Below are 9,889 nucleotides of genomic sequence, written 5' to 3' on the forward strand. Positions count from 1 at the left end.
AATTATGGCAAATCAGGCAAGATATTAGTTGATTCTAGGTTTTCAGTGCTCATGAATGTGACAGTGAAAGTATTGAATGTCATGTAGTGTAATGCAACGAAAACAAGGACACAAGAAAAAGCAAAACACAGGCATAATTAGGCGCTTGTGTCTGTATTTCATTTCTTCTTGTGTTCTTGTTTTTGCTTCGCTACACTACATGCTGTTCCATGATGATCAACGAACAAGCCCACATTGCCGGCCCCGTGTAGAGAACAGGGAATTTCGTTATACACTTAAACTTTGATATAACAAAGTAGGTAAAATCGGCAATTCGCTTCGTTATATAGAAATTTCCTTGTATTGAAATTCGATCTGTTATGCAAATGAGTACAGTCGCCGATCGATTTTTGTTGCATGGAAAGGGGCCATGCAATTTTCCGAATTATTGGGCAATAAAAAAAGCAAGTTTGAATGAGAAAACATTTTATTTTGACGAATATAGGAGTCAGCGATGAATGATATGGTTTCAAATATATGCCACGTTGATATCTTCACATCAGCGGTACATACGAATTAAGTGACGCCATATGCTTTCGCGTGCACTCCGCCCCCAAAGCGTCGCCCGGTCGCACTGCGACGACGCTATCATGAAAAGCGCCGGCAGCTGGGAGCGAATGCTTCGTCTGCTTCTCGTTCCAACGGGTCATCAAAACTCGAGATTGCGCAACCTTCAATACTAAACGTGCGGGAAAACAGCTTACATGATGCCACGCCGTCTTGGCATGCCCGCTCTTTCCACACGCAGCAGATTACCTCTAGAGCAGGGTGCGCGGCTGCATATGCGCTCAGCCGGGTTTACAGCCACGCGCAGTCATGGCCGAGACGCGCGCCAACCTACCCCCCCCCCCCCACTCCGCCCCCTCGCGCGCGCTTGATCGCGTTACCGCGAGCTCGCTTTCCTTCCCCACTTTGCCATTGCTCGCGTGGGAAGGCCGCACTTACGAAGCCATCTTTCTTGTCTCACCCTCGCACTCTTTCACTCGCACCTAAAGCACAAGTGCGCGGGGCGCGATAGGTTCTGATCGCACTTAGACTTAATTTATACGGAACATGATGCGGCTCCAAGCTGTTGTTCTTATCGTGCTGCACGCAGTTTGAGAGGTGCGTTTGCAAGCAGCCGCTTGTAATTCAATCATTTGACTATCTGCGTCCGCGGAAGTTACCATTGATTGTCTTGGCACTCTTCTGCGGCAGGAGCGAAATTTCGTTATATTGAAATTGCACACAAACACACTTCTTTATATTGAGGCTCTAAATGCATGGTGTTCTATGGAGAAGAGGTTATGAAAAGTTAAATACTTCGCTATATCGAGAATTTCGTTATACTGAGGCTTAACTGTATAGAGATTTGAATTTATATACCTTGTTGTGCAGCTCCTTGGGTCATGGTTTCTATGTGACTCATATGACTCTGTATCTGTTGCGTAGAAAATCTCTCTCACCCCGTTTCCCTACCGTTCTCCTTTTGGAGGAGGCCCCCTCTTGATGCTATCCTTGTTCGACTCTTGGCCCACATCATTTCATAATCGAGGCATGTAAGGCCACAGTTCCTTATGCGATGCAGCTCTGACATCATGCGTACCATACAGAATTGTACGTGAGCCTGAGCCCATGCATAACCATTCTTCTGATCAAATGTTAATTTTTAGACTGACATCCTTTCCTTCCTCTTGCATGACAGTTATCTCTGCTGTATTGTTGCTGCTCTCTCATGTATGTATACCAATCAATTATCTTAGTCAATTTCTTCTTGAACATTGAGTCCAATCTTTGCCAACTTAAGTGTGTGTTGAATGTTAATTTTTAAGACCTGTCTTCACAATCTGCCTCCACCTCATCCATTTTAGCATCCTCAATTCAGTCACTTCTTCATCCTGACTTCTAGGTGACTTTATTAAAATTGTTTAAGTTCCATACAGTATTGCTGGTCATGTATTGTCTTATAAGTTTATTAGACAGTGAAAATCTTTAACTTGACTGGAACCTGTGCAACATAAATATTATAATGCATCTCTTCAATTTTTCCAAACCATGTCAATTCTGCTGATTCTGTGGGCTGTCCAAATTTTCCATGTTGGTGTTTTCAGTTATCATTGAACCAAGGTATCTGTCTTCTCTATGGTTTACCCTCAAGGCTTCCCTTTCATCTACTCTGAGAAATTGGCATGCGGCTACCAGATGTGGGCAGCTTGCCTCACAACACATGCACATGCTCAGCTACTTTTGCCAACCTTTGTGCTAGATGTCAATCAGCATGAGCGAAGCAGCGAGAATGGGGAATTATGAAATTAAGGCAGAGGTTCGAGCATTAAGGGAAGTCATACTTATGAGGTGAGCACATGTGAAGAAAAGCATTCAGAAATGTTGAGAATTTGCAGTTTCCTGTTTATTGGTCTATTAAACTCTCCCTAGCTATTTCAGTTATTTCATCATGTGTTGCAATTTTTAGTTGCAATATGTTCTTCTTAAGGGCTGCCACACTTACTACTAGAAGTTTGAGAACTTATATTTCTTATTCATTTGGTTCATTCATACCTACAAGCAGCAGTCTTTTCACTTTACATCAGCTATTGAATGTAATGCCCAGATATGTTCTCAGACTACTTCAGTGGGAGTCACTAACACAGTGAATGATCATGAAGCATGTGTGTTCTTAGAAAGTGCCTACATGTGATGCAGCTGTAAGTTAAGGTAGGGGATGCTTTGGAAAGCATGTTATGTGGCTTACATGAGAATTATTTTATGCCAGAAAACACACAAATATTTGTGTTTATTTCTGGTGTTCTTCTTCCTTAATTACTTTCTTGATTCAGCGCATATATATGAAGCAAGAGATCTTGGCTTGTTCTTTCTTTACATTATCAAATTACATTAATCATATAATAGCACACTTTACATAATTGAGCACATTAAAAGTCACTTGGCAAGCAAAACATGTACTTGTCTTTTTGAATATCCCAGCTTAATGTTTTAGTGTGTGCAGTTTGGACGTGATTCTTGAGAAGCACTACATCTGCTTCAAGTATATGAGGTATAATTGCTTTTGCTTAAAAATAATCCTTATCTTCCTTGATAGCTGTCCTTTTTTTACTAGACAATATAAGCATGGTGCTTAATTCCAAGATAAATATGCCTGCTGTAACTGTATGCATCAGTGTTTGACTGTTCGTTACCTACTATTCCTATTAGAAAAATGTATTTGCCAACCTCCAATTATTTGCATTGAAGTAGTGAAGAGTTTGACGGCAGCCTGTCTGGTTTGGTCAAAAGAGGCACGGTAAGTAGTTTAAAATTAGATGCTAACCATAAAAATGAAAAATAAGAACTGGTTCAACTGGAGCTTTGTTCACAATCTTTGCGAACAAGGCTTTCAAGTGGGAGCCGAAGCATCTATCTATCTTGTATGCCCGATCTTCATTTGCTTATTATTATTATTATTATTATTTCAATTCATCTAGCCTTAAAGAGGTGGCAATTTATTTCGAATACTACTCTTTGCATTTTGTTTCCATTGCTGAGTTCTTTTTTTTTTAAGTAACTTCATGCACCACACAAGTACAACTCAAACATTTTCATTCTTTCAAGGACGTCACACCTAGTGGGAAGGTATTCTGCACTAACATAATTATTTTGAGATTTCCAGTAAATACGTAGTCCTCATAAAAAGTATCTAAATAATTTTGGCCTAAGCGGTTATACATTAACCATGTAGGCTTCATCAGCTTCTGACATCACTTGGTCTTGGCAAACTCGTGAGCTGACAAGTTTGAGCATGCAGTCACTTCCCTCCATATTTGTTTCGATGAAGGCTTGCCCTTTGGTGCTACTCTGGATCCACCCCCGTTTCCTGTGATTACCACTACGGGCTTCAAGGCACACACCCTTAGGAAGACTTTTCATGCACAAACCTGGTTCTTTCACACTTTTACTAAGACAGACATTGAAAGCAAGGATGGCATAGCAGGCATGCTGGTTACAGAAGTACCTTATTAAATAGCTTTGTAAGTATTCATCTTGTGGACATTTCCATATCCTCTTCTGCTGAATTAGTTGGGGAGCATGTCTCCTTCTCATGTATACCCCAGCCCAGCCAATCAGAACTTCAGGAGCGGATGAAATGGACATTTCCACTAGGTGGACACGGAATACATCCCCTGTGCTCTGTCCTATCTTTCCACCCTTCTCCATGTATTTTACTCAGTAAACTACTGGTTCAGCATGTTGGCCACCTTAATCAATCTTCCAATGTCAGCACTTAAAAGGTATACAATACAAATAAGGCACTGTAAACCCAAGCAGTTAGGCTGGTGATTGCTGCTGTTATGCACCATACAGGCAGACGCAATGGCTTCACTGTAACTTTCTAAGTTAACTTTACTGAACTTTGAATTTAGAGAAGGCAGAATATAAACACAGACTAGCATCTTTCTTATGTGCTTCACGCCTCTGCTTTTTTGTGTTACTAAAATAAGTATGTTGAACCTAAATGAAAAGGAAATTGTCACACTAATTTCATTTCACTGTCTTTTTAAAGGTATAGCAAGATTTTTTAATTGCATTACGAGTTGTTACTTGTTTCGATCTTAATGTTCATTTCTCATACTCCAATTGGACTACAACTGTTCCCTCATCCACAGCTATCAAGGCCTTATGGCAACTTTGGAAGCTCTCTGAACTGAGTAAATGCTATGCATTGCATTATTTCTTAATACATTTTCATGGCTGCCTTTAACCTCTATAGTCCCTCATTAAAGCCAGCATCTCTCTTGTGACCACATTTAAAGAGCTTGTGGTAATGTATGCCTAACAAGAAAGATGGGTACTTTGTAGTGCTAGTATGCTCTAAGTAAATTGTTTTATGCAAAAATTGCTGACATAATTGTCTGATAAATACTGCATCATGTTTGCTATTTTGCCTTCTGTTTCAATTTCACTGCATCTATACATTTTACCAGTGCATGAGTAGGGTTCAAGGCTGTTCTTTAGAATGCTCATGAGCACTTATCATGATCAGTTCCCCATATAAGTGGTTTTGCTGATGAGAATACAGGAATACGAGCAAAATTGACATGGAACCAACATATAGATAACGTCTGCACGACTGCCTATCAAAAGTTATATTTTCTGAGAAAAAAAACTGGAACATGCATCACGTAATGTAAAACTTATTGCATACACCGCCTTCATTAGGATGATACTAGAATATTCAGCCGTTGTTTGGAGTCCCCATCAAGTGACGCTTAAGAGGAAGTTGGAAAGGATACAGAGTCTGGCGGCACGTTTTACTTGTTCGACATACCGAAGGAAGGAATCGGTCACGCTTATGTTACAGCGTTGCAACTTCTATCTTCTTGAGGTACGTAGGAAAAAATATAGGCTGAAGGTGCTTTATCAAATAATGCAGGATCAACTTTAGATTGATAAGCTCAAATATCTACATGCTCCAGGGAAAAGATACCCGCGAACAAACCACGACTATGTCATAAAGCCGGACCATACCAACAGTGGCACATATCGATACTCATTTTTCCTGGATGCGATAGAAATGTGGAACCAATTGCCAAACGCTATTGTTAGCCTAAAGATGTCACCGACTTTGAAAATGCTGCTGAGGCATATTTATGGGAGTTTTCGATTTAGTTTTGAAGTGCCAAGTGATATGTGCGACTTGATATTCATTGTACATATTTTGATAAATGTCAGAAGTGTGCTGAACAGCATTCAAGTGAACATCTTATTCAATGTGAACTGACAAGTGCTAAGCAACTTTACGTACATTGACATTGTCCATATTTGATTTATGTAATTGTATTGTCCTCTCTGTTATGACCCTCTATGAGGGTTGACAGTATTAATAAATAAATAAATAGACAACGAGGAATGTGGGTAAGTACACTTTATTTTCAGCACACATGTTTTTTTTAATGAACGGCTGTTATACTGCTAAAATCTGCACATTTAATAAAAGTACACTGCTCTGCTTCATAACTCCATGCTAAGTGCAAGTATCCTGTACCAGGAAGTCAAACCAAGATGTGGGATGTTCAGTCTGTGAAAATAAAAATGAATTTGAAACATTAACGTGCAAAAACTAAAGCACACTCAAGAAAATAAACACAGCACAGGAACATATCCAAAGAATCAGAATTACCTTTGAGAGCAAACATATAGTTTCTATGGCACTGTGAAGAAACCTTAATCCTCCGGCTTTTTTTGAGCACGAGAAAATATGAAAGTGCATGCGTTCTCCCCACATTGTTTATCTGTCACCTTTTCACACACAACAAAGATGTTGTCTCAATGTGCCCAACTGTCTTTGCATATCCATTTCTCTGCTCTCACACCATGATACCTACAGTTAAAGGCTGTAGCAATGCTTAGCTTGAATGAACCAACACAAGCTACATGCACTGTGCTGTTGAACATGGCATTGTAAGTTAAGATTCATGCACAGCACATTCATGTGCTATAAACATTTCATTGTGATTGTAGGCGAGATAAATAAAAAGAAGGTATGTAAATAAGAATGTTCCCTAATAAGCTGTGCAGAAGTGCTCTCCCGTTTGGACAGAAGCCGAGCACAGCTGCAGTGAACAAGAAGCCAACTTATACAGCATTTAAAATCTAGGTTCTAAATGTGCTACAGATTTTTCTGAATTCATGGTCGAAAATCTAGGTGTTAAAGGTGACAAACATTTAAACAGGTCTCTATTCGGACTGCTAATGCTATGTGTCACCTAGTTTGATAAAATATACCTTATCACTAGTCTCCCAAGCTAAGGCTGCTGTCCAGTTGCAAGTGTAAATCACTCAATTATGTCTAGGGCACGTTTGAGCAAAAGGCAGCCAAGATTACTGCGCCATTGAGGTCTATTTCCTGACATCTGATTTCTTCTCAGAAAGCTACCTCTCTAAAAAAAACCTTCACAACAACATAACCCAAACCTTTCTTGAGAAAAGCCATCACACTGGTCCTTGAACACTAATTACACAGTAGCTCCTTGTGATGTAATGTTATGTACGTCAGCATCTTACAAAGTACAGGAAAATTTAATAATGGCAGCGTGACAGGTACACAAAAAAGTAAAGGGATAAAACATCACACAGGCTGCCATCAGTGTTCATATCTCTATTTCAATGTGGATGTTTTTAGCAGTGAATACATGTTCTCATTAAACTGAGTCATAATATTACAAAAGCGAAGGGCAAGGGTCTTTAAATTCTAAACTGACAAATGTGCTTTATTACGATTCACCGCAATACAAGAGGTGTTTTGCAGTGAACGGTCACGTAAAGTTTTGGCTAACTACGGCGGGCGTGTCCTGCAGCGAGGCCTCTTGTGTATTGCGATAAAGCGTATTATTGTGACAAGAGCTAACCTGGCATGTATGGCTTTAGCCAACAAAAGTTCTCAAGACATCGTGCATCCTGCCGCGAAAATCTGCTTTGTTGAGAGTAGAACATTAGGTTCGTCGCTGACAGTAACCATACATTCCAGATTCACGTAAATCTTTTCCAATATTGGCATGCTTCACCGCAACACACAAATATGTTGCGGTGATAACGGTGGTCGAACAGGCTGGTTCGACAGGGGAGCGTGCCTTCATCAGGGCAACTGCTTTCCTTGGCAGTTTTCATATACGTGAGCCCCCCCCCCCACTCCCAACAGGGGAGATTTAGCTGGACTTTTGCCAAGAAATGTACCGACAAGCGTTTGGTAGTGGCTGGTAGAGATGCAGGTGTCTAAAAAGCGTTGCGAAATTCGGTTCCGTAAGGTTAGCTTCAACGCAATACAAATATGTTAAGCAGTTAGACACACATGTTTTGCGGTGAATCATAGCAAGGGTACCTGGCCTTTGATGCAAAGCAGCTTCCCAAGAGGCACGCTAATCCAGTGGCTAGTTATGCAGTTCCCCGCATGCGAGGGAGTTCCCTGCGTTCGGCGGTTTCCCAGTGACATACAAAATGACATTGATTGACTGTGTTGTAAATGGGCGACGGCACTATATGCTGATGCAAAAGCGTCGTTTCGCTTTCGAAAACTGCGCTCGGCTAAAGAGAACACCTTGACTCGCATATGACCAAAGCAGTTGAACAGGAAACTACGAAATTACGTAGCTATTATGGAAGAAATCAACAGTTCAGAAAAAAATGGCCGTGTAAACATTAACTGGCTTACGAGGTCGACAAACCAACGGTTCAAAGCATCACAGCTACGTCCGAAATAGCGCTGAAGGCCGGCCTGTACACTTAGGCGCCTCGGCGCGCGTAATGTAATAGGAGACGGCAGCTCCACAAGTACATCATTAAGGAACACATATATGTCGGTGAAAGCGGTCACTCTTCAGTTCTGACATGCTTCACCGCGTAACACTATTCTACTGCGGCCAAGCTGACTTCAGGACGCCGATTTCTTCAACTCATCTAGCGTGGCAGGTCCGTTTATCACGCTTGGCAACGTTTGACATTTTCTGCATTAATTTCGTTTGTTCTTTTTAATTTTATTATCACAGTGACCCTGTATCACGCAGTAGCAGAGCTAGTGCAGCGTCTTAGCTGCGTTAGGAAAGGTATAAGCGTGTATGCAGCAGGCACGGCAGCATTGGCTCTTGTTTGGAAACTTCAAGAGACGCTCTTCCGCGCAGCGATGCCATTTGTATTATTAAAGGAATGCAGGTGATGATTAAATGAGCCGCAGCAAAGCTGTAAAAAAGCAGTAGTAATGCTGTTCTAAGATCCCCTCGCTCGAGCGAGATGGTCTTAGAAAAAAAAAGCGCGATGTAACGCGATCTGAAGGAACAGCTCGTCATGCCAGTGTTTTCTTACGTCCTCGTTCTTACGCGCACCCTCCCCTGAATCAGACTACTGAATGGTTCTGTGCACGCACTGACGATCCTGACGGAGGCAATACCACTCACATGAGCAGCTCCATTTAAGATGCCACGGCCCATTCCACATGCCGGCTGCAATTTGACGCGGCCATGAGGCCAAATATGCGCACAAGGTACCTAATGGTAGCGCATCAAACAGCTCACAGCCCCAATCCTTTATTACACGCATATATCGTGGAAAGATGAATTACTCACGCTCTAAGTGGGCACGGAATACGAACCGCTTCGCAGCGCAGCCGGCTCCGCGAGACAGACGCCATGGAAATGAGCGGATGTGACATCATGGGTTATAGCGGACGTGACGTCATGGGTGAACGTAGACATTTCGGGCACCTTTCGTCTGCTGTGCCCCGGGCACAGCAGACACGGCCTTATTTGTATGCATCTTTGAGGTTGTCATCGCAAGTCGCAAAGAACCAGCCGGTTCAGTGAACTTTATGCAGCCGAAGGAGCTTGGTGTTGAAACTTGACATTTATTATAACACTTACAGCTTGTGTTTAGCCATCAAACATCTTCCATGCTCCCTTGAAGACGTGGCAAACGTTTACACATTTCGTAGCACTTGCACATGACCATCTGAAAGAAATGTTTATATGCATTCAGTAAAAAGCCACCACTACTTCATACCAGCAAATGTACCAAAAATCTTACTTCTACATCATACAGATACTGGTGTATCAGTGTACTCATAATACAGCATGACCTGATGTAAAGCCAAAATTGCCCTTGAGCAGAAGCAATTGGTCACATAAATAGTACGCAGTGACAAATAGCTTCTGTTTGGCAGTAACTGCGGCTATTAATATGAGTAGATCATGACACAGTTGACCACTGAGATACCAGTGTTACATATCAAAAACCTCGCAGGAGACATTCCTGTGATCAAGTATTCAGAAGTGCGAGATCCTGTTTCATGTGCCATTCTACGCGATCAATGTTGTGTGCAAATTTAAAT

General features: G+C 41.5%; 1 long non-coding RNA gene across 1 annotated transcript; it reads right to left on the bottom strand.

The window, feature by feature from the left end:
• Window positions 1–5,920: 5,920 nt before the first annotated feature.
• LOC142587348 (uncharacterized) lies at window positions 5,921–9,302 on the bottom strand. Its single transcript, XR_012829491.1, has 2 exons — window positions 9,129–9,302; window positions 5,921–6,091 (listed from the first exon to the last, which is right to left on the bottom strand). It is a non-coding gene; the product is annotated as an uncharacterized LOC142587348 (long non-coding RNA).
• Window positions 9,303–9,889: the final 587 nt, after the last annotated feature.

This window comes from Dermacentor variabilis, chromosome 7 (genome assembly GCF_050947875.1).
Source record: "Dermacentor variabilis isolate Ectoservices chromosome 7, ASM5094787v1, whole genome shotgun sequence".
Lineage (NCBI taxonomy): Eukaryota > Metazoa > Arthropoda > Arachnida > Ixodida > Ixodidae > Dermacentor > Dermacentor variabilis.